Consider the following 26279-nt stretch of genomic DNA (forward strand, 5'->3'; position numbering starts at 1 on the left):
TCTAAACCACATAGCTTCAGCCCCCTGGTTTACCCACAACTCCAATAGCCTTGTTGGTAAAAGTCCCCCAGAAGTCACTCCTCATCTGTCACATTGTCCCTCAGCAATCCCCCCTCCCACACATCTCCAGACCCCCTTCACTGAGCAGTCCACACTCCCCCATTCCGGTGAGCGTGCAGAGCCTCCAGCCCAGTCCTCCGGTGGTATGCGGGTCACCAGATGCTGTCTGGTGGCATACTGGCATTTGCTCCACATATATACTAAAAAAAAAAAAGTAGAATATGCAGCTATGTTGGCATACTGATATAGTTAACAGAAATTTGGGGTAAATTAACCAGGCCCAGGATACTCTCCAGTATTAACTACTTTTTTTTTGCCAGCAGCGTTACACTTTCCTAGATACAATTCAACATAGGCTTTTTTTTTTTTTTTTGAGAATTTTTTGCAGATATTCCTGAAACACGAATTTACAGGAAGCCATTTGCTTGCCCAGGATTTGTCTGCAGAGTCAAGGAGTTTGGATGAGAAACCAACAGCTCTGCTCTGCTAGCAGTGTCAGACATGTGGTAAGCACTGGATAAAGGCAGAAGAGAAGGAATAAAATGGAAAGGAGGGGAAACCTTGACGTCTGTTTGCAGGAGATAAAGGAAAGTTTCCCAGAGAAAATGACCATTCTTGAAGTTGGACTTGGAGGGTGAGTCAGCCAAGCGGACAAGAACAGAAAGTATTTCAAGCAAATGCAAGAATTTTAAGAATGAAACAATGTGGAAGTTAGAAATAGCTAGAGAGATGGCGAGAGTCAGACCACAGAAGGGGTTTCTATGCAGTCTCGTCTAGATGTTATTTTAAGGCGTAAAGGGGCTGGTTATACAAGTATAACAGTGACGTGATTGATTTGGAATTTCAGAAAGACAAATCCGTCATCTCTGCAGATGTCTCAGTAGAAGGAGCTGGGTTTGACATCAGGCAAACAAAGAAGATGTTAACAATATTCTGCGCAGATCACAGGTCATGAAATAGGACAGCGGCAGTGCTGATGGAAAAGAAAAAGGGAGTATGAGAAGCAGCAGCAACTGATTTGAGATAGGGGAAGGCCGTGGAGGCTGATGCTCAGATTTCTGGCTTCCTGTCTACGGGGAAATGACCTCCCGTACTGAGTGAGGAATCGCAGGAGTGGGAGGTACAGGTGAGAAGGAAGAATGCTCTCCACATCGATTCTATCAGGAGCCTTTGAATTCTGGCATCCCAGTACCTCCTAAAATAATCATGAAACGTGTAACTCTGACACACTTTGACACTGTTAAAATTGTACATATTAAATGTAAAATGCTGCAAGGGGCATAATTTCCAGAAATATTCTAAATGGTGACATTTAAAAATAAAACATACATCACTCTTCCAGAGGTATGTACCCCAATCCCCCGCAAACACCAAAATCTGTGGATGCTCAAGTCGCTTGTGTGGAAGGGAGTAGTATTGGTACGTAAATAGCACACATCCTCCGGTATGCTTTTGCCTCATTTCTAGATTACTTGACAATACCCAACACAACGTAATCAGTATGTACTGTTATTGGTTAGGTAATAATGACCAAAATGAACCTATTCATGTTCGGTACAGACCCAGGTTGTGTTTGTTTGTTTGTTTTCAAATCTTTTTTATTTTCAGTTTGTTCACTTGGGATATGCAGATCCAGGAATTCAGATGTCTGCAACAAAATTGCATACCAACATCAAGGAAATCCAAACACCATCGGAAATTCACAGCCTCTGTCATCTTTTTGAAAATTACATGAACTAGTTCTTCTATGAAACTTGATTTTTACAGAAAGGTCTATTTGTTTATTTACCCTAAAGGCATGGTTACAGAGAGAGAGAGAGAGACAGAGAGAAATAGATCTTCCCTCTCCTGGTTTATTCCCCAGATGGCCATGTCAGCTGGGCCTTGGTCAGGCCAAAGCCAAAAGTCAGGATCTCTGCCTGGATCTCCCATGAAGGAAGCAGGGAACAAAGCAATTTGGGCCATCAGCAAGCAGCTGCTATCTGAGCTCTATCTATAGGAATTGGATTGAAAGAGCAGCGACAACTTGAACCAGTGCTCATATACAGGTGCCGTAACCCTTCGTGCCACAGCACCAGCCCCAACAGGTAATTTTTTTTTTCATGATATTGTGCCTTGAGTTCAGGCATTTCCTCTTCCATTTTTTTTTTTAAAGATTCATTTTATTTCCACTGGAAAGTCAGGTATATAGAGTGGAGGAGAGCAGGAGAGAAAGATCTTCCGTTCCTAAGCAGCCACAACATCTGGTGCTACACTGATCCAAAACCAGGAGCCAGGAGCTTCCTCCGGGTCTCCCAGGCGGGTGCAGGGTCCCATAGCCTAGGGTTGTCCTCAATTGCTTTCCTAGGCCACAAGCAGGGAGTGGGATGGGAAGCAGGGTTGCCAGGATACAAACCAGCACCCATGTGGGATCTTGCGTGTACAAGGCAAGGACTTCAGCTGCTAGGCTATTGTACCAGGCCCCTTCCCTTCCACTCTTTCCACCACACTGTTTTCCACTGTATTATAATAATAGTATAGTTCTTCAACAATCAACAGCTAAAATTTCACATCAATCATTTCTCACCTTAAACCAACATTTCTACCACGTTCTTTTTTCTCATTAAAAAAAAAAAAAAGCTTGTTTTCATCTATTTGTAAGACAGAACAAAGACATATGCCCACAATAGTTCAGGCTATGCCGTGCTGACACCAGGGTCCCAGAACTCTACCCAGGTTTCCCATGAGAGTGGCAGGGTCCATACACTTGAACCATCATCTGCTGCCTCCCAAGATGCCTTGGCACTGTGCTTGACACAGGGTGGTTGGCTTGGAACTCATTTACCGATAAGGGATGCAGGCATCCCAAGCTGTGGCATAACACACTGCACCACAATGCCGGCCCCTGTTTCATTCTTATTGTATCGTAATACATTTTTATTCCTGGAGAACTTTATGATTTTCATAAACTTGGCAACAAAAATAAGTATAAAAATGGAAGTTAATTTTGCAAGTTGTGTATGGTATTAAGGTCTTTTTTTAAAACATAATTCTCCAGAATTGTTATTATTATAAGTAGTATACTAATTATTATAATGATCAATTTTATTCGCTTTGATAAAAATTACATAAAAATTCTTTATTATGAATAAACTCATAATTTTAAAATATTTTTTACATTGTTTACATAGTAGAGAGGGATGCACACCCATGCATTTCCGATTAGGATGCAGAGGGTGAAGGTTTAGAGGAAGGTGCATACCCATGGATGCTGCTGGCTCAACCTCACTGTCCCAGACACAGCCCACACGTATGCTAACAAGTGCTGCTGCTTTTCCCAGTCCATGCCACCATGTTCCCTAGCTCTTGCACTCACCAGTATGAGCTGCAGCTCAGCAATGAAGTGTCTACAGTTCCCTTACCAGGCCTACTCCCAGCCCAACATCTTGCATCTGCCAGGGGATACTGCTTGACATGTCTTGTGCCCAGTCATGGCACTTACCTGCGGGTACTGTGGCCTAGCCAGAGGAGCTCATAGCCATTCTGGCTTTCGTGTACATGAGTGGGTGTGGCAGCCTAGTCCAGCCTTACCCACCACCAAATAACCCACCAGCAGTCCCAGTTCTCATGCTCACCAGTGGGAGCACTAGCCCCACAGGGAGGTCTTGAAGTTCCCCTATAGGCTCACTGCCAGCTCCAGGTCTTGTACCTGCCAGAGGATGTTATAGCCCAGTCTGAAATGGCCCACTCTCAGTCTTTTTATTTTTAAAGATTTTTTTTTTTTATTGGAAACTCAGATATACAGAGAGGAGGAAAGATAAAGAGAAAGATCTTCCAATGATTCATTCCCCAGGTGACCGCAATAGCCGGAGCTGAGGCAATCTAAAGCCAAGAGCCTGGAAATTCTTCTGAGTCTCCCATGCGGGTGCAGGGTCCCAAGGCTTTGGGCTGTCCTCAACTGCTTTCCCAAGGCACAAGCAGGTAGCTGGATGGGAAGTGGAGCTTCCAGGACTAGAACCGGCGCCCGCATGGGATCCAGGCCCGTTCAAGGCGAGGACTTTAGCCACTAGGCTACCATGCAGTGAAATTTTAATTTTTTTTATTTTATTTTTTTAAAAGATTTATTTTATTTTTATTGGAAAGGCGGATATACAGAGAGGAGAGACAGAGAGGAAGAACGTCCGTCCAATGATTCACTCCCCAAGTGGCTGCAGTGGCTGGAGCTGAGCCAATCTGAAGCCAGGAGCCTCTTCTGGGCCTCCCACACAGGTGCAGGATCCCAAAGCTTTGGGCCATTGTTGACTGCTTTCCCAGACCACAAGCAGGGAGCTGGATGGGAAGTGAGGCAGCCGGGATTAGAACCGGTGCCCATATGGGATCCCGGGCATGCAGGCGAGGACCTTAAGCACTATACCATCGCGCCGGGCCCGCAGTGAACTTTTTAAAGAATTCTTGTGTAAGTGTTGAGAAACTCCATTTGTACAGATCACAGGAAGCAGCAGAAATTGTGTTGCATCATTGTGATTCAATTCTTTGAAATCCTTTAAAGCTATATTCCAGGGCCCGGCGCGGTGGCGCAAGTGGTTAAAAGTCCTCGCCTTGCACGCCCGGGATCCCATATGGGCGCCGGTTCTAATCCCGGCAGCCCCGCTTCCCTTCCAGCTCCCTGCTTGTGGCCTGGGAAAGCAGTCGAGGACAGCCCAAAGCTTTGGGAACCTGCACCCGCGTGGGAGACTCGGAAGAGGCTCCTGGCTTCGGATCGGCGTAGTATCGACCCGTTGCGCTCACTTGGGGAGTGAATCATCGGATGGAAGATCTTCCTCTCTGTCTCTCCTCTCTGTACATCCGCCTTTCCAATAACAAAATAATAAAAATAAATCTTTAAAAAAAAAAAAAAGCTATATTCCAACTACCCGTAGCGATTTACATTAAATTGTATATTTAAGTGATTTGTTGTCTGAAACCTTATTCTTCTAAAAGTTTGGCTGCAGGGAAAGAATTAAAAAGGCTTTAACTTGGAAAAAGCTTTACTTCCCAATTGAGAATCATTCACCTTCTTATTTTTTTTAAAGATATATTTATTTTATTACAAAGTCAGATATACAGAGAGGAGGAGAGACAGAGAGGAAGATCTTCCGTCCGATGATTCACTCCCCAAGTGAGCGCAACGGCCAGTGCTGTGCCACTCTGAAGCCAGGAGCCAGGAACTTCTTCTGGGTATCCCACATGCTGGTGTGGGGTCCCAAAGCTTTGGGCCATCTTCGACTGCTTTCCCAGGCCACAAGCAGGGAGCTGGATGGGAAGTGGAGCTGCCGGGATTAGAACCAGTGCCCATATGGGATCCTGGCGCGTTCAAGGCGAGGACTTTTTAGCCGCTAGGCCACGCCACTAGGCCCTCACCTCCTTAATTTTGTAGATATTTCACAAAAAGGGTCTTTGGGTTCGAGTATTTACTCTAGCAGTTAAGATATTAGTTAAGATGCACAAATCTCATGTCAGAGTACCTGGATTTAATACCTGGTTCTGGATCCTGACTTCAGCATCCTGTAATTCAGGCCTTGGAATCCAACAGTGATGATTCAAGTTACTAGATTCCTAACTCCTACGTGAGGGACGGGCGGAATGCCCAGTCCTGGCCTTGGACTGAGCCCCGTATTTGCTGTTAACATTCGTTGGTAGTACGCCAGCAGACTGAAGTCCTTACATATTCTCTCTCTCAATCAATAGTTTTGGAAAGATTCATTCATTTACTAGAAAGGCAGAGTTACAGAGAGAGGGTAGGGTGGGAGTGAGACATACAAAGAGGTCTGACATCTGTTGGTTTGCTCCCCAAATAGCTACAAATGCTGAGGGTGGGCCAGGTTTAAGCCAGGAGCCAGGGGCTTTTTCTGGGTGTTCCAAATGGGTGCATGGACACAAACATTTGGACCATCTTACACAGCTTTCCCAGGTACATTGCCAAGGTACTGGAATGAAAGTGGAGCTGGCAGGACTTGAACCATCATTCATATAGAGTGCACTGCTGGTACTGTTATGCCACTGCAAGGGCCTTTTTTTTTTAAATTTTTTATTGTATTTTGACAATCTTTACATAGTTAATTAGGGTAAAAATGTTCAAGGGCTATAGGAAAGTGGGTAAGACTATTATGTCCGTATTGTTTCCTTCATGTTTAAAGGGGAGTATTAAGGGAGAAGGCCCACCCCATTTCCCACCATCCCCAGGTCCCGCATGTAGGGTATACTCCAAGGTTCTTTCTCAAGTGGTTTGATTTTTCAACAGTTTTGAATTGCTGCCAATCTTGCCACTCCAAGCATTATGAGGTCTTTGAAGAATCCACTGATTGACATAGTCCATCACAGAGTATCTGTTTACCCCGTATTTCGCTGTCAAGATATAGCTGAGATGGTTGATTGACCTGTTCTGTCTTCTGTCTTTTCTTGGTTAGGGTTTTGAGTCCAGCATTTCAATTGGGGAGATCTCCAAAGAAACTTTGTCTGAGGTGTTCTCAAACCAGATTCTTGTATGTGCTAGCAAGCACAGGACCCGGCACAGTCCATCGCCATGATCAGCTGGTGGTTGCAATTGCTGGGTTGGTTCTGTTTTCACTCCCGACTTCCACTGGAACCAATGGGTATTTGCAGTCCAGCCTGGTGCTGCCCAGCACATTCTCAGCCCTCGCATAAATCAGTGGGAGCTGCAGCCTAGTTGGAGTGACCCACAATAACCCCCACCAGGCCCACCCCCTAACCTGGTTAGCCAGTATGTGTAGCAGTAGTCTAGTCTGTCCCACACCCCATTCCACCCGAGCCCCTCTCCTGGTTTTCATGCCCTCCCATGAAAGTAGTAACCCAAGAGAGATGAGACCACTATTTCCCTCCCAGGCCTCTCCCACTCCCAGATTATGCACTCTCCAGGTAGTTCTGTGGTTTGCCTTGACAGAACTAGCCCCCAGTGCCAGATTCTGCCAGCTGATGCTGTGGTTAAGCCCAAACAACCCCCACCCACTCTAATTTTGTTTGCACCAGTAGGAATAATCAGCCCAGCCTGGCTTCTCCCTGATCCAGTCCACATGAGGCCCCACAGGTGTTGTAGCCCTGCTTGGTCTGGTCTGCCCCCATCCCAGCTCATGCTCTCCAGCGGGAGTAGCAGTCCAGCAAAGGAACCCTCCCTTATTACCCTGAAGGCTCTGCCCCCTCCCTTCCTGGTTCTCACGTGGGCTGGTTGGGCACTCTGGTCCCTTCTGGTACAGGCAACCTCCCCTTGGCATTCGTATTATGCACTGGTCTTGTCGCAACCGAACCCGGCTTGACCCTCACTATTCTGATGCTTGGATTTGCCAGTGGATTACATGGACAGATTCAGTCTGGTCTTCCCCCAAGCCATGCCAAATGTATGCCTGTGGGTAACTTTCCATGGCCTGTTCTGGGCTGTTTCCTATCATGATTCTTGCACTTACCTTCCAAGTCTGTGTCCTGCCAGAGGAGTTGCCCAGGCTCCTCCATCAGAACCTCTCCCAATGCCAGATTTTGTGCATACCAGTGGGTCCTTGAGACAGCCCTTCTCAGTCCACCTCCTGTCATAGCAGGAACAGTGGCTTTTCCTGACTGGCCTTCAACCCAAACTGGTTCTTGCTGTTGGATGTTCCAGCCCAGCCATGGTTTGTCCATACTCACGTATGGCTCACACATGACTCAGTACGGGTTTGAGACCTTGCCTAGTCCATCGCACATCTATCCCAGTCCTCCAGGAAAACAGAGGGTGTTGGAGTCTGGCCCGGCTCAGTGCATCCAATCCCAGTCCACATTTGTGCCAAGGGAGACTACAACCGTGTCCCATTCAGAATGTAGCCCCCATTCCAGGTCACACGACCCTTGGTGGGAACCTCAACCCAGCTAGGGTTGTCCCCTTAGCTCCCTAACCGGGCCTGTTCCCAGCTATAGATGATGTGCATGCCAGTGGTTTCTCTGACTCAGCTTGGCACAGCCCCTCACCTGTCCTGACCTCTGCCTTATACACTGTGGCTTAGCATTCCTAGCTCACACAGACCAGTAGGTGCAAGAGCCTAGCTCGACATGACCTGTGCTCCCTCCAGGTCTTTAGTTTCACTTGTGGGCTAAGGTTTGCTCAGTCCTGCCTGATCTACCCTGTTCTATTATCAACTGACACATTTGCCAGCTGTTGGAGCTACTTTGCCCAGCTTGTTTGACCCTCAGGTCTGGACCACATGTTCACCAGCGGGACCTATGACTTGCCAGGGGAGTTTCCCACGTTCCTCCACTTAATCCACTCCCAGACCAGTTCTCATACATGCCATTGGGTTTAGGCCAGTGCCCAGAGCAGTCTGGCTTTCCATTTGGCCTTGTATGAGCTGGTGAACGTTGCAGCCTGGCCCACCCCACACCCTAATCAGGATGCACATTCGGGTGCTGCTGCCCTGACCAGTCCAGACTATTGGGGGTTCCTTTACCTGTGATTGATGGCAGGCTCCTTGGTCACACCTAGCTTAGTCCATCGCCACCCCAACTCTTGAGATAACCAGTGGGGCTAGAATTTTCACAGGATGTGGCCCACATATCCCTCACAGAATTTACCCCTGGTTATGGTTCTTGAGTGCTAGTTAATGTAATGGCTCTGCTTAATGTGACCCTTCTGCTGATCCATCATCATGTCAGGTAACATGATATAATTCTGCAGGACAAGCCCTGAGCCTTAGCTTTTGCATGGACTGGTATTTGGTGGTCAGCATTGTTCAGTGATTACAAGGTTTACAATGGAAGAGTTACTGCCAATGGGAATCTTTACAAATGCTGCACGTCCTAGAAGCACAATGGGTTCAACCTTGAGCTAATTAAGCAGCGAATCAAAGAACCAAATCCCCAGAGCTCCACGGGCAGGTGGCCAGCAGGCAGAGCCTGGCACCAAATGGCACACTGGCTGCCTGGGTACAGCTCACCACGTGCACATGGTAGCTGTCGTCTGGGATCCAGGCATGAGATGCTCCATCCTGAGACCTACCAGCAGCCGGGAGGCTGCTGGAAGTTTAAACTCCCAGGCCCAAGGTCATGCCCCTCCCCAATCCCATTCACTGCCCAATGAAGCCGGCTGGTCCCAGATCTGCCCAGTCACAGAGACCTCCCTCTCAGTGTTCTCACCCCAAAGGGAGCAGCCCCCAGATCCCAAGCAGACCGGGGGACAGCTCACCACTTGCACATGTTGGCTGCCGTCTTGGATCCAGGCATGAGATGCCCCGTCCTGAGACCCACTTAAAAGGCCTTTTCAAGAGTTATCAAATAACTAATAAATTATTATTCCTGTTACTTTTTTACCTAGAGGCATTTGATTCACCTGATAGGTTCAGAAACATTTAGGAAATTAAACTGCTATTAGTTTCAGAACACTTTGGGTAACAAGAGTCTTGACAAAGCGTTTTTTCAAGTCATGTGATTTCAATACATCTTATTCAAAGCTTTATTGCAGTATTTTTAGCTCAGTTGATTTATGGAAAATGCCCACCTTATGCCTAATTGGTTGACTCAGCCTTCACTGTCAAACCAACAGACCAAATCAAACTTTCTTTCTGTCAGAAGAGATCTGACTACATTTTTTTTTTCAAATCAATGTGCTAAGACACATCCCCATGACAACCATTTCACTTCTAAATTCAAAGAGAGAAGTAAAGACTTGCCGAGAATATGTTTCTAAATGAAATGAAGTATCATTCTCTCTGATATATTTTACCAATTCCCTCCCCCACGTTTTTTCCCCAGCTATCACAAGACTATCAGAAGCGATGGAGCCTTCAACAATTGTCAGGGAATGAAAGGTTTGAGGTTGTTAAATAAGATTGTCATCAGGTCCCCACCTTACTCTGCAGTGCAGATGAGTTCAGAACATCCTTTTAGAGGACAAAATGGGATGCTGCCCTTTATCCTTTGCAGCAAGAGTGCAAAGCAAGAACAAGGCTGCCCCATCTTGGGAGTACATGGCCTGGATCTGAGGAGGCTTCATCTACACTGGGACTTTAGATGGTCTCTTTGAAGACCTTTAGGCTTTTATGTTCAGTTCTGGATGCCACAACAAAATGAGGTCAAGAGTGTTGACAAGGATCAGTGCAATGGCTCAACTGGCTAATTCTCTAGCTCCAAGCACAACACCCCATATGGGTGCCAGTTCGTGTCCTGGCAGCCCCACTTTCCATTCAGCTCCCTGCTTGTGGCCTGGGAAAGCAGTCAAGGATGGCCAAGGCTTTGGGACCCTACATCCGTGTGGGAGACTTGGAGGAGGTTCCTGGCTCCTGGCTTCAGAATTGGCTCAGCTCTGGCCATTGTGGCCACTCTAGTACTGAACCAGCAGATGCAAGATTTTTCTGTCTCTCTTTCTCTCCATGGATCTACCTTTCCAAGAAAAACACTTTATTTTTTATTTAGGGGGAAAAAAATGCACTGAAAAAGGAAAACTGGCCTTACCCCTCAGGTCTTGGCATTTCTTCCCATGTCTCATTTCCAGCACAATTACATGCAGAAATGGACGCTCAGGGACTCCCTTAAAATAATCTGCACTGTCACATCTCGCAGAAAGTCTGTACACAACAAATGTCATTGACAAATATCTGATTTATAATGACTCAGTCCTCACTACGAGCTTGATACTCATAACAGCCACCAATGGCTTCCATCTAACCAAGCAGGAAATGAAGCTGCAGAAAAACTATACCAACTTCTCACAATCACGTGGCCCACTTGAACCGATGCTGGATTCAGTCAGCTGAATTTCTTCTGCTGTTGCAGCCAAGGGGACAGACAACCCACTCCCACCACCGCTGGTCTTTATACTTGGACTGTCAGTCCTGTTCCCCTCTTTTGCTTGATAGAATGTGAAACTCTGTGAGGAAGTCTCTGCTGCTCTCTACCTCCTGATAACAAAGGATTTTCAAAAGTTCACAGAAAAATGGAATTAAAGAGAAATTTACTGTCATGCAGAAATATTTTGAAATCCATGCACACAAACACATTTTCCATGAACTTTGTTTTTAAAGATTTATTTATTTATTTTTATTGCAAAGTCAGATATACAGACAGCAGGAGAGATAGAGAGGAAGATCTTCCGTCCGATGATTCACTCCCCAAGTGAGCACAACAGCCGGTTCTACGCCGGTTCTGCGCCGATCTGAAGCCAGGAGCCTGGAACCTCCTCCAAGTCTCCCACGCGGGTGCAGGGTCCCAAAGCCTTGCACCATCCTCAATTGCTTTCCCAGGCCACAAGCAGGGAGCTGAATGGAAAGTGGAGCTGCCAGAATTAGAACCTGCACTCATATGGGATACCAGCGTGTTCAAAGCAAGGACTTTAACTGCTAGGCCACCATACCAGGCCCTTCCATGAACTTTCAAAGACTCCTCACACAATGCTGAACTAAGGAAGGAAGTTCCTATCAATTACTGTGTGCTATCTCGGGTTTAAGCTAATATTTTCCCAATAGTTTAATAAAAAAGAAATTTAAATACTCAAAAAATCAGAAATTCAAAAACTATTTTAAAACTATTTTAAAAACAGAAACAGGGACAGATCTTCCATCTCCTTGTTCGCCTCTCAAATGTCTACAGCAGCTGAGGCTGGGCTAGGTCAAAGTCAGGAGCTTAGCATTCGATTTGGGTCTTCCACGTGGATGGCAGACGCTCCAGTACTTGAACCTGGTGCCTTTCAGGGTGTGCATTAGCAGAGAGAGCTGGAATCAGGTGCAGAGCTGAGACTTGAACCCCAGGCACTCTGATACGGAATGTGGGCTTGCCAAGCAGCATTTGAAAGCTAGACCCACTCCTCTTACACTCATATTGCACTCAGGTTAATTGTGGGCAGCAGTTGCTGAACAGGTCACAAGTAACCATTGCCAGCACGGGGAAAATTTCCCTTGCCAGAGCCACAGGTGGTTAGTATGTCCGTGCTGCTGCCCCATTGCTCACAGGTCAGCTGGCCGTGGCATGGGGTCAACCAGTTCTCAGCACATCCAACAGGACATGCCCCCTCACTGCAGTAACCAACCACCTGTATCCTCTCAACAATTACACTTCTGATACAAGAGGAACTCTCTAGAAGGAAAGTTCTGCAGCAGCCAGATTTTAGCACAGGGGAGAGGAATTTGATAACAATGAAATGAGGGGGTCTACAGGACTTCTGATTGGGCATGAGCAGCTGCCCATGTGTTACTGCTACAGCTGGGAACCACTGAGGTTAAGCCCGGGGAAGATAAAGTTGAAGAACGTAGAGGCTTACTGACAGATCCTGGGGCCTCATGGTGGAGTTCTGCGAGACTGGGTCATCTGTATTTTAAGCCTCCTCAGCATTTACATCTTCCTGCACATATAACAAAACTTTTTCATCTTTAAGAGAAAGCCTTGTTTGCAATCCCTAACAATCACAAGCTGGTAGCCACACCACTGAATTGTGTGACGCCGCCCCAGCACTGAACCCATTGTTTCTTGTTTTCTTCGGCTGCTGAACAGGTTCAGCTTTATATACAGCTGAATCTTGCATGGTGGAGAAGTGAAAGAAGCAGATTCTGTGGGCACAGCTGTTTGCAAAAAGAATAACCGTGGAAGAGCGTTTTTAGATGTTCTTTCTTTCCTCTCCTTAAAGTTGCCCTTTAGCTTTCAATTGTTTGAACAGTAAGTTAATGTGGAGAATTGGAACTGGTGTAAATAAATGAGATGATCTTTATTTTTTACTCTACTCATTTTTTGGATACAAGCAAATAAACTTCTGTTTATATAATTTTAATTTTTTATTAAGTTTTTATATATGTTTTATATAAAGTTAGGCCAAATATCCTGAGTTGAAAAAATTGTGTATGTTCACCTTTACATCCATCAACTAGATTCTACTGTGAGTATTTTGGTGCACCTGTCAGGCTTATTTTTTAAGTAAATCTTTGGCCATTTACATTCTGACCACTCCAAATAGACCATAAAACAGAAAAATACTACTGACCTTTCATCCAAGGCATTTCAAAGAATAAAACTTTTTCTTGTTGTGTGTTTCTTTGCTTTAAAGGTTTATTTATTTTTATGGGGAAGTCAGATTTACAGAGGAAAGGAGAGAAAGATTCTCCATCCGCTGATTCACTCCCCAAGTGGCTACAATGGCCAGAACTGAGCCAGGAGCCAGGAGCTTCTTCCTGGGTCTCCCACATGGGTGCAGGGTCCCAAGGCTTTTGGCCATCCTCAACTGCTTTCCCAGGGCACAGGGAGCTGGATGGGAAGTGGAGCAGTCAAGACACAATTCTGTGCCTGTATAGGATCCTGTCACTTGGAGGATTAGCCAACCAAGCCATAAAGCCAGCCCCAGAAAAACACTTCTTGATCCATTAAAAATCTCAAATGCAAGTGCTCTCTTCCCCACTAGTTAAGGTCATTCATTGAGCGTGGTGGTATCTAACCTAGAAAGACGTTAGTACGATCTTGGAACTTTCGAGTATATCAGTGCCCCAATCCTATCCCAACCCAGCACAGTCATAATCTCCAAGGGAAAAGACAGGCTTTCACCACTGCAAAAGCCACCACGTAACCACTGAGGATCAGCCAGACTACACATGTGTCCAAATGAACAAGGGGAAAGTCTGCCCCCTGGCACTCCCTCTCTTACCTCGCTGAGGCATTCCTTCCCACACCTGTGTCCCAGCCCCTCCTGCCCAGTCTGCTTTCCCAGCCTTTGTCCACCCCCAGATGTTCTTTCCCCACTGAGGACAGACGACCTGCTCCTACCTCAAGGTCCAGCTTCGTATCACTCACTCCCTCTGGAGAACTGTCTGGCCCTATGACTAAGCTCATCACTTGTTAGTCGGGATTTCTACTGCTGCTTTTTCTTATTGCCACCATCCTAGAATTGTGCTAGGCATGCTTGCTTGCTGTAATCCTCTAGTATCTGTGATGAGCTGAACACCACCCTGTCTGATCTGATCGTCTCATCATTTAGGAAAAATTCCAGAATATGCAACAGTCTCAACGTTGAAAACAACTGAAAGTTTGTATGACACTGACTGGAAGGCATGAACAACTCCATAGATTGTATATTTCTGGAGACAAATTTGAGGTTCCCTCCAGATGAGATTGGATGGTTCGAGAGGTGTTGTTTTGCCCAAAAGGCTAGAAACTAGACTGTGCAGTGATCAGACATAATAAAGAGCCCTGGGGGCCCTATAAATCTTGTTCTTCGATTTTTCTACATCCTCCATTGGAAAAAAAATTTTTTTAAATACTCCTATCTTTCATGCACAGAACTTTTGAGGCGGGGGGATGGAGGAGAAGCCATGAAGTAGCCTGCTCAGCTTGACAGAAACATATGATGTAGGTGTGAGGTCAGATGGAACGGGGGGCAAAGTCTCACCTTCATTGCTACCTGTTTGACTTAGGAAGTTTACCTAACCTGTCCGATTTTCAGTTCCTTTACCTGTAGTGCACACAAATATTGTCAACTGTTTACTGAATGCTTACCACATGCCAGTCACAGTGATAACTCCTTTGTACGCCGACACAAAAATCCATCCAGGTAATGTTATGATCCCGGTCCCCCTCACTGTCTCCCCACCTCCCATTGAAAGGCAGATATACAGAGAGAAGGCGATACAGAGAAAGATCTTCCATCCACTGATTCTCTCCCCAGACGGCCACAACAGACAGAGCTGAACTGATCTGAAGCCAGGCGTCAGGAGTTTTTTCCAGGTCTCCCATGTGGATGCATGGCACCAAGCTTTTGGGCTGTCTTCTACTGCTTTCCTAGGCCACAAGCACGGAGCTGTATTATCCCTATTTTACATAGAAAACATGCAGTAGCTTGTCAATAACTGTGCAGCTAGTGGGGAGGTTCAAGCTTAGCTACCCAGATCCACTTAGTCACCCCCCGGGGGCCTAGTGTGCCTTTTTCACACAGTATTTCCATGTCCTAGACTGGCAACTGCCAGGTGGGTGCTAAAAGTAACTATTGGCTAAGTGAATTATTAACTGCTTACAGTTATTGTAAGAAATAGTAATAAATAATATTTATTCACCGTCCAAGATGTTTGCTATATATATAACATATATATATATGCAGATGTACATAATAACATTTTGGCTTTTTATTTAAAGATTTATTTATTTTTATTGGAAAGGTAGATGTACAGAGAGGAAGAGAGACAGAGAGGAAGATCTTCCATCCGATGATTCACTCCTCAAGTGAGCGCAATGGCCGGTGCTGTGCCAATCCGAAGCCAGGAGCCAGGAACTTCTTTCCGGGTCTCCCATGCGGGTGCAGGGTCCCAAGGCTTTGGGCCGTCCTCCACTGCCTTCCCATGCCACAAGCAGGGAGCTGGATGGCAAGTGGAGCTGCTGGGATTAGAACTGGCACCCATATGGGATCCTGGCACATTCAAGGCAAGGACCTCAACCATTACACTATCATGACGGGTCCAACATTTTGGCTTAATCTTCCCTATGAAGTGTGTGCCGTTACTGAAGCAGTTTTAATGATCACATAGGCAGAATGCAGAATTAAACCTCAAGATAAAATTATTTGTCCAAGAAATCATGGCTAGAAAACAGCCTGGTACTGTCCTCTCTCCAGTCTGTGGTCTTTCCTTCTTTTCCCTGATCTTTAAATGCCTTTGCTCATATACTCCTAGAAAAATTTTGTGTAATACATGACTCTTGAGCTTTCTGTAACTGCTGTCTAGAAACCTTTATCACTCCTTTAAGTGACCATATTATTACAGAGCATTATAAATTCAATGTTTCTAAAGCCTGGTAACATCTTTTTGGGAAAAATTTTAAAATTCTGGGCCTGGCGCGGTGGCCTAGCAGCTAAAGCCCTTGTCTTGCATGCACTGGAATCCCATGTGGGCACTGGTTCGTGTCCCAGTTGCTCCACTTCCCATCCAGGTCCCTGTTTGTTACCTGGGAAGCAGTAGAGGAAGGCCCAAAGCCTTGGGATCCTTACCGATATGGGAAACCCAGAGGAGGCTCCTGGCTTCGGATAGGCTCAGCTGCAGCCATTGTGGCCACTTGGGGAGTGAGCCACTGGACAGAAGATCTTTCTCTCTTACTGTCCTCTCTGTAAATCTTATTTCCTAATAAATCTTAACTTTTTTTTTTTAATTTTTAAGCAAGCATCGTGGCACACTTTAAGGCATCGCTTAGGGTACCTACTTCCCACATCAGTGAGCCAGTTCAAGGCTGGCCTTTCTCCTTCTGTTCCAGAATCCATCTAGTGCAGCCCAGGAGGCAGTATGCAGTTGCCCAGTCACTGGGATCTGGTCCCACCATGACTTCTTTTTTTTTTTTTAATATTTTTAAATTTTTATTGCTAAATCTGATATATGGAAAGGAAAGAGACACAGGAAGATCTTCTATTCGATGATTCACTCCCCAAGTGACCACAGCTGCCAGAGCTGAGCCTATTTGGAGCTAGGAGCCAGGAGCTTCTTCTCAGTCTCCCACGCAGGTACACGGTCCCAAGGCCTTGGATCATCTTCTGCTTTCCCAGGCCACAGGCAGGGAGCTGGACAAGAAGTGGAGCTGGCGGGATTAGAACCGGCACCTGTATGGGATCCCAGTACGTTCAAGGCGAGGACTTTAGCCACTAGGCCATGGTGCTGGGCCCAAATTCTGACTCTTCTTAAAGCGACTGGGAGGATTTTCCTCACTGGTCCGTGAGCACCAGACTTTAGGGAATTTTCTCTAAAATAGTCTCCTTGTATCTAGTTCACTCCCACCAGTCTTTCATGGTCAGTGACACATCAGTGCATTCATCTCCAAAACAGAAACGTAATTCATAAGACTGAAGTCCTTAGAACATTTTGTGAAGGTCAGTAGTTCTCATTGCCACATAGTATATGACTGTCCCATTTCTCAAAACATTCTCTTCAATTACCATCTTCAGTTTCGAACCACAGACCACTAATAAGCCGTTTTCACAGCTGCTCTCATACCTTGGAGCCCATACTCCCATGAGTATGTTGTGGGAAATCATCCCAGGGTCTCCGCCTCTACCTGGTGGGTGCGACCTGACCTCATCTGCCCTGGTCCAAGGTGTGACTTCCAACCCTGTAGATAGAATGTGACCTGAAATGATTGGAAGGTCAACAGGATTGGGCGCGCCTTTCATCCAATCAGTGTCATTAATAGATGAAAGAACTACCTGAAAATGCCCTCTTACCCTTTTCTTATAAACCTGGTACTTGGGCTGAATAAAGGGACATTCCTCAACAGCTTGTTCTCAGTGTTATTTGTGGCCAAAGAGCACTGTCACCTCCCCCTTGGTGACTTTAGCATAAACCCCAAGAGAGTATGTCCCTAGTTTGAATTCCATTACTTCTTTTGCAAGTTACCTGGAATTGTCAAGACTAGAAATGGTAAATGGTTAGTACACAAAATCCAGTTATTTTTAGGGTTTCTTTAAGATTTATTTGGCTTTTATTTAAAAGACAGAGTTACAGAAAAGAGAGACACCGAGAGACATCGTCTCTTCACTGGTTCACTCCTTAAACAGCTGCAACAGCAAGAGCTGAGCCAATCTGAAGCCAGGAAGCAAGCTGCTTTCCCATGTTTTAAGCATGGAGTTGAATTCCCTACTTGGAGCCGCCAGGACAGGAACAAGTGGCCATACGGGATGCTGGTGCCACACCCAAACATTTAGGCTCCTATGCCATGGCATTGGCCTCTACTTTGAGAATTTAGTTATCCAGTTCCTTGAAAGTGATGAAAAAAATGGGTGCTGGAATCTGTTGTGTCCAGTAGCGATGACCAAGCCCTAAGGAAGTCAGCACAAATGTAAATCAGATGAAAAAAGAATAGGTTTGACCAAAGAAACTGTCCACAAGGATAGCAAGGGTTAAAACACAATAAGGACTGAGTAAACAATCTCAGGACGATAAGGCAGAAAGGAAATAAATGGCACTTCAGGAGTAGTGGCCAACTTCCCATCAGTCCACCCACAGGCACAGTGAATGAAATGGCCCAAGTCTGAGGACAGGCAGTTAAATCACATCTCTTCTCCCTGCTTACTTCCTAGCCATTTGACTCAGAAATGAACAACTCACTTGATTTTTTAAAATAAGATTTTATTTATTTATTTTTATTGAAAAGGTAGATTTACAAAGGAGAGATAGAGAGAAAGATCTTCCATCCGATAGTTCACTTGCCAAGTGACCTCAACTGTCGCAGCTGAACTGATCCAAAGTCAGGAGCCAGGAGCTTCTGCCAGGTCTCCCACATGGGTTCCAAGGCTTTGGGCAATCCTGCACTGCTTTCCCAGGCCAAAACCAAGGAGTTGGAAGGGAAGTGCAGCACCTAGCGCACAAACCAGCACCCATATGGGATCCTGGCGCATGCAGGCCAAGGACTTTAGCCACTTGGCTACTGTAATGGGCCCGAACTGCTCATGTGAATAAGGAAGTTCTAAACTACCCACATCTCCTGAACTTACCTCCATCACAGACAACTTCTCTGGCTGGAAAGAAGTCCCTCTGCACACACAAAGTGAACTGGTCCAACATTGCTTTGAATTCCATGCTTTCAATTATTGCTCATGCATACCTCTGCCTTTCCCTAGTCACTGTTCCCACTCTCGTTACTGCTGCAGCTCAAAGGTCTGTCTTGAGACTTGTCCTCCTTAGCTCTCTCCATCCTTTCTAGAGGAAATTGTATCCACCCATTCTCCCCTCTACCTTTTCTGTTTCAGCATATGGCAATCTGACATTTGTCCCACCCACTCCTCTGAACTTCTTAGGAAGATGACCATGCGGTCACTTTGACTCATGTTTATTAATCTGCCAGCACTCAGGACACAGCTGTAAGCAAAATGAAGTTCTGCCTCTTCGAAACATTGCATTCCAACAGAAGTGACACAGTGACACAATTTAACAAATAGATATCATCAAATAAAAATTAGATGCCATGAATAGAAATTTATCCAGATGCAGTCTGGTTAAAAACTAGACTGCTAGTTCACAGTAAAAAAAAAAAAAAAGTCAAGGAAGGTCTCCTTGCAAAGGTGACATCTGTGAAGATAGCTCACCAAAGTTACAGTACAAGATACACAAATGGGTAAGTGGTAGCATTGTGAGTTAAGCACTGCTTGTGTTGCCTGCATCCAATAATCAAAGTAACAGATTGAATATTGGCTCTAGCACTTCCAGTATAGTTTACTGCCAATACACACTAGGAGGCAGCCCCTCATACCTGTGTGGAAGATCAGGTGAAACTCTGGGTTCCTGGCTTCTCTCTGGCACAGACTTGCCCGTTATGGGCATTTGGGGAGTGAATTGATAGAGTGTGCATGTGTGAGTGTGCATGTGTGTTTGCATGCACACATGTACACATCCATAAGGTTGTATCTCTCTGTGTTATGTATTATTCTGCCTTTCAAGCAAATGATAATAAATATTTTTTGGAAAGTCATACAGATGACCAGAGAAGAGGGGAAAACAGTTTCAGAAGGTGAACCAGCAAAGACCCAGATCTAGAGACCCGGAGCAAAGGGGGAGTGAATTCCTGTTTCATGAGCCCTGTGAATAGACAATTCTTGTTACCAACTTCCGCTGACTCTGCGACAGTTACCTACTTGTAACTTCTCCCTCCATCTTGAAAATCCTTTCTCTGTTGGCTTTGGCTTTCTGCTTCTTTCTTTGTATTCCATCTCACTTTCATTCATGAGCTCTTCAACATTTACCCAATTCTCAAACTTTTCAAAAGATTTATTTACCTTTTATTGGAAAGTCACATACAGAGAGGAGGAGACAGAGAAGAAGATCTTCCACCCACTGATCCACTCCCCAAGTGCTGCAACGGCTAGAGTTGAACTGATTCGAAGCCAGAAAGCAGGATCTTTTTCCAGGTCTCCCACATGGGTGCAGGGTCCCAAGGCTTCGGGCCATCCTCAACTGCTTTCCCAGGCCACAAGCAGGGAGCTGGATGGGAAGTGGAGCAGCCAAGACACAAACCAGCACCCTTATGGGATCCTGGCACATGCAAGATGAAAGCTTTAGCCACTATGCTATCAAAACTGGCCCTGCTTTTTGTTTTTTTTAATGGTTCTGGATTCTCTCATTCAGTGATGTCAACCATGAATTTTATCTCAATTACCAATTACTTGTTAGTAAAACTATGTTTGTTTGTTTGTTTGTTTCCAAAAAAGATTCCTTTTTCTTTTTGTTGGGAAGATAGATTCACAGAAAGAGATCATCTATATCTGCTGGTTCATTCCCCAAATGGCAGTAACAGCCAGACCTGAGCTGGTCCAAAGCCAGGAGAACCCAAGGACTTGAAGCATCCTCTGCTGCTTTCCCAGGCCATAAGCAGGGAGCTGGATGGAAAGTGGAGCAGCTGGGATATGAGCCAGAGCCCATAAGGCATCCCAGCGCTGGCAGCTAAATAGTTATCCTGTGGGCTAGCTTGCCAGAGCTATGTTTTACATTTCTTTTTTTTTTTTTTAAGGTTTGTTTATTTTTTTTTTAAGATTTATTTTTATTGTTTTTTATTGGAAAGGCGGATATACAGAGAGGAGAGACAGAGAGGAAGATCCTCCGTCCGATGATCCACTCCCCAAGTGAGCGCAACGGCCGATGCTATGCCGGTCCGAAGCCAGGAGTGGGTCTCCCACGCGGGTGCAGGGTCCCAAAGCCCCGGGCCGTCCTTGACTGCCTTCCCGGGCCACAGGCAGGGAGCCGGAAGGGAAGCGGGGCTGCCGGGATTAGAACCGGCGCCCATATGGGATCCCGGGTGTGCCAGTCGAGGACCTCAACCACTTGCGCCACCGCACCGGGCCCTTCTTTTTTTTTTTTTTAAAGATTTATTTTATTTTTATTGATAAGGCGGATATACAGAGAGGAGAGACAGAGAGGAAGATCTTCCATCCGATGATTCATTCCCTTGGTGGCCGCAATGGCTGGAGCTGAGCCAATCTGAAGCCAGGAGCCTCTTCCAGGTCTCCCACGCGCGGGTACAGGGTCCCAAAGCTTTGGGCCGTCCTCGACTGCTTTCTTGGGCCACAGGCAGGGAGCTGGATGGGAAGCGGGGCTGCCGGGATTAGAACCGGCACCCATATGGGATCCCGGGCGTGCAAGGCGAGGACCTTAACCACTGCGCCATCGTGAAGGACCCCCATCATTTGGTTCTTGTACACATCAGGTTAGGGTGCAGCCTAGCTCAGCCTGACCTGCCTCACTATCCAGCACACACTTATGCTGGTGGATAGTACCCCTGTCCAGCCAGTCCTGCTCCAAGCTCTGGTTTAAATGCTTACCAGTGGGAGCTCTAGCCCATCAGAGGCGTGTCCACAATTTCCATACCAGGCACACTAACAGACCCAGATCTTGCACTTTGCAGGTGGTACTGAAGTCTAGTCTATAGTGTATTTGGCAGTACTTGCCAGCTGGTGCTGAATCAAAGCCCAGTCAACCTGCACTTACTCTGGCTCCTACAACAGTAGATACATTCAGCCCAGCCTTGCTTTCCTCCTAACCCAACTCACTTGCAGATTAATGGGCTTGTAGACCTGCCCAGCATGGTCTGCTCTCAGTCCTAGTTCTCACACTTGCTAGCAGAGGCAGTGACAGCAAGGGAGCCCCTGCAGTCCCCCCTGTTGGGCTTAGGGTTATAATGTGCAGCTGCATGGGTAGCAGGGACGCTGGGATTAGAACCGGTGTCCATATGGGCTCCCGGTGCATTCAAGGTGAGGACTTTAACTGCTAGGCTACCACGCTGAACCCAATATACTTTTTTTTTTTAAAGATTTATTTATTATTGGAAAGTCAGATTTACAAAGAGAAAGAGAGACAGAGGAACATCTTGTATCTGCTGATTCTCTCCCCAAGTGACTGCAACGGTCTAAAGACAGAACTGACCCAAAAATTGCAACCACCAACATATGCATAAACTGTCCTCCAGCAACTGTGCCAGACCCTTCAAGCACACACAAGAATCAGGTCTGGGATCACTTCGGATGAAGTTTCTATGGGGATTACCCCAACTGAATCACTGGACTCAGAACCTCAACTATGGAGAGAATTGCAGGTTCCATGGTCTGACATGTGTCAGAGCTGGGCCTCCTCAGTGGCTCAGATGGAGCAGTGGACAGCATATCCAGGTGCACATGGAGGACATGGTAGTACTTAGGAGTCTGCAGAGGACACCTAGTACCACAACAGAGGACAGAGGACAGAAAAAATTGATCAACTACCCCAGCCAAGTGTTGGCAGTGAATATCTGGGCAAATGGAGATTCTAAAGTGGACTGTTTCAGACAGTGAATTCTGGTGAGATTTCATTATACTTAGAGTGGCAAGACTGGCAATAATTCAGAACTGTTGAAATATTGAAACCTCTTGAGCAGGACCCTAAGAGCATGCCGTACATTGGGGACCCTGGCATGGCATGTGTTGGCTGTCTTCCATCCCAGGATCCCAAGGTATTTGGGAGGTTAGGCATGGTTTCTCCTCTTATATTCCCACTTCCCCCAGATACAGGAAGGAAAAAAAAGAGAATGTTGAAACAATGGTTTCACCTACCTTCCTATAGCCCTTGACCCTTTGCACCCTAATCAACTATGTAAAAACCATCAAAATTTAAAAAAAATACTTAGATTAAAAACAAAACAAAACAAAACTTTGGCCTTTCTTGCATGGCTGTGACATCTCTGCTTGCTGTTATCTGGCTGTCGGTTTTGGTGTTGAGTGTCCCGCCAAGCACTGAAGGCTCCGTCCCCAGCATGGTGCTGCCAGAAGGTAGCACCCCGGCCTGAGGAGCAGCTCTGCAGATCACTGTGGAGCATGCCATGGGAAGGGGATCCTGACTAGAGGTTTCTTGGAAAACAACAATCTCTCTGACTCCTGGCTCCCTAGGTGACCCGTCCTCCACTTATCCACCTCCATCAGTCAGGGTTGCCTGGTCCAAGCCTACAACTGCATCATGCTCCTTGGACTTTGGACCTCCCGACCTGTGAGCTACATTAGCCTCTCTCACCCTCATAAGCAGTTTGTTTCAGAGATTTCTTTAGAGTAGCAGAGAGTTGAATAACACAGCAGGGGAGAGAAAATTTTCAGCTCAGTGATGATCCTACAGGACCACAGCATATTTTTATTCTGTAGTAGATGAGAGCATAGAGACAAGATATGGCACAAGATGGTATTTCTGGAAATTGACTTCAATCGCCACTTCATGATGTCACCTTCTTACTTGTCTCCATGCCTTTGCATATGCTGTGCCTTCCACACATTCAATGCTGGCAAAGCCAATTCCATCTGAAAGTCACAGCTTAATCATACCAGCCTCCTTTCACTGCCCACATACTGGCTTGTTGCAAGTTAGGTGCCTCTCTTCTCTGTTGCCTTAGACTTGCACACATTTCTCATTTATTTATCAATTTAAGTCCAATTATTTTTCTTTCCTGCTTCTTTCTAAGCCCTTTGAAGAAGAGTCTGTCCTTTGTCTTTAGCCTGAGAACCTAGCTTGCTATTTGGCACACAGGAAGCATTCAAAAAATGTTCTTTTGAGGGCCTGGCACAATGGCTAAGTGGCTAAAGTCTTTGCTTTGCAACCTCCAGGATCCCATACAGGTGCCAGTTTGTGTCCCAGCTACTCCATTTTCCATCCAATTCCCTGCTTGTGGCCTGGGAAAGCAGTGGAGGATGGCCAAAGCCTTGGGACCCTGCACCCGTGTGGGAGACCTGGAGGAGGTTCCTGGCTCCTGGTTTCAAATGGGCTCAGCTCTGGCTGTTCTGGCTGCTTGGGAAGTGAACCAGCAGACAAATTATCTTTCTATATCTCCTTCTTTCTGTAAATCTGCTTTTTTTCTTTTCTTTTTTTTTAAGATTTATTTATTTTTATTGCAAAGGCAGATGTACAGAGAGGAGGAGAGACAGAAAGGAAGATCTTCCATCTGATGATTCATTCCTCAAGTGGCCGCCACGGTCGATGCTGCACTGATTCAAAGTCAGGAACCAGGAACTTCTTTCTGGGTCTCCCACACATGGGCACAGGGTCCCAAGGCCTTGGGCCGTCCTCGACTGCTTCCCCAGGGCACAAGCAGGGAGCTGGATGGGAAGTGAAGCTGCTGGGATTAGAACCAGCGCCCACATGGGATCCCAGGCACGTTCAAGGTGAGAACCTTAACCATTACACTATCGTGCCAGGCCCTAAATCTGCTTTTCTAATAAAAATAAATAAATCCTTTTTCTAAAAAGTTCTTTTGAACTAAAGAGGAAAAATAAATAACCCAACATGACCATGGAAAGAGACACGCAGAAACAAGAAACTGTTGTGCCGGTTTTTTGAAACCCCCAGATAATCATCAAGTCTGAAGTCGGTGCTGAGGCAAAAAGGTGGTTTATTCAGGTTAGCCTAGGTCTCCCAGCCACCTCCCCCAGCCCAGCATGGCTGGGCGGGGGAGGGGCAGCCGCAGCCGAGGCTGCAAGGATCCACAAGGAGGACAAAAGAAGCGCGAGCCAGAAGCCAAGGGAAGGGCCGAGAGCACAAGCCCCCCAGTTCTTATACATCTTAGGCTATTAATTATACAGTCATGACTTAGCAGGCTTCTATTGGTGGGTTTGAAACAAGCAATTTTCAAAAAGTACAAATCGACGAGCTATTGGGCTGTGAATCTTATCAAACACCAGGTACCTCCTTCCTGAGGAGTGGTCTGCCTACGTGACCTGCCAGGTGTCCTGCCGGGTGTCACGTAGACTATCAGGCCTGAGGTTCACACAGCCCCCAGCCAAGCCATTAAGGCAGAATCACAAAAGGCAGAAAACGCCTAGGTTCTTCAAAACAAGTAACAGGACCCGACTATGAGAGTAGGTCAGGTCACTTACAGCAATACGCAACCTGCAGCTTCGATGAGTCCCTGGAGCAGGAAATCTCAAAATTAATAATCCTGTTCATCTGGCACCCTCACTCGCCTGGCCTGCAAAAAAGAAAGCTATATTCAGATCCTGAATGAGGAACAAGCCATGATTTTGCAGGTGCTGTCAATTAATTGTTTGTTTATTAAAGCCCAACAATGCATTACTATGTTTTGCATTTGTTCTTCCTTATTTTCTGTCTTTTCTATGGGGGAAAAAAAAGGCAATGCAAGACTTACTGGAGGACTAGGTGGTAGTTTAATTTGGGCTTCTCTTGTATTCTCTAATAACCCAGCACACTGGTAATTCTTACTCCTTTCTGAATTACAAAGGATATATTATTCCTGCCCATTCTACTGCAGAAGAATAATAGCATGGGGAAGGAAGAGAACGGGATATAGAAAGGGACATTATTTTTCCAGGCTCCTTTCCCAATAGAGGGAATAAAAGCTGTCACCAAAGGGCTGTGTGTTGTGCTAAGGCAGGAATCTTTCCCTCTGCTAATATCCAAAATCCTGAGATGAACCCAGAGACTGTAGACTTGAAAAATCTCTTCTACTAAACTAAAAGCATGAATGTTAAAGAACATAGATGCATGCTTTTTTCATGCAATGTCTCAAGTGGCAAAAGACAAAATAAGAGAAACCACATGAGTATTTACTATACAGGAATCCATAAGTAAAATACGATATATACAAGCTATGGAGACTATGTCATTATTAAAATGAGATTAAATCGCTTTGTATTTACCTGGAGAAATGTGGATGAAATTTTTAAAAATGAGATTTAAAAAGCAAGTTACTGTCATGACTTTATACAGTTCCCTTCTAAAAGTTGATGACCAAAATTTCTAAACATAAACTATCTACACATGCAGATAGATAGGTGCAGGTACACAAAGAATATATGACACCGCACGTTGGTTACGAGGTGCAGGGGTGGGCCGAGCAGCAGGCAGTATTGCTGAATGTTTTATGTAGACTGGTGTTGCTTGATTTGTCACTTCACGCAAACATGGCATTTTGCACTTCAAAAGGAAACTCAAGTTAGAAAAATATACAACCTTCCCACACCTCAGGACAGATGTTTTAAAGATAGAAGCCCCACCAGGGGACTTAAGGTCTAACAATCACTCTAACAGGATGCTTCTGACCCCTCCTAAGACATCCCCTGGTTAGCTTGTGAATAGCCCTTCCAGAGGGAGAGGAGAGGCCGGGAGGCCCACTGGCCCCTGGCTGGGCTGAGTCTATGTCCTGGAAGGCTCCCAGCCCGCTGAGAGACCGCAGAGTAAACCGAAGTACAGACTGGCAAGGCTGGTGGCCTGCTGTGCTGGCAAAGGAGAATGGCACGGACAGGCAGCCGGACTGCCTCCTGGCTC

Source organism: Ochotona curzoniae, unplaced genomic scaffold (assembly GCF_017591425.1).
Source record: "Ochotona curzoniae isolate NIBS_2020 unplaced genomic scaffold, NIBS_Ocur_1.0 contig_291, whole genome shotgun sequence".
NCBI classification, from domain to species: Eukaryota; Metazoa; Chordata; class Mammalia; order Lagomorpha; family Ochotonidae; genus Ochotona; species Ochotona curzoniae.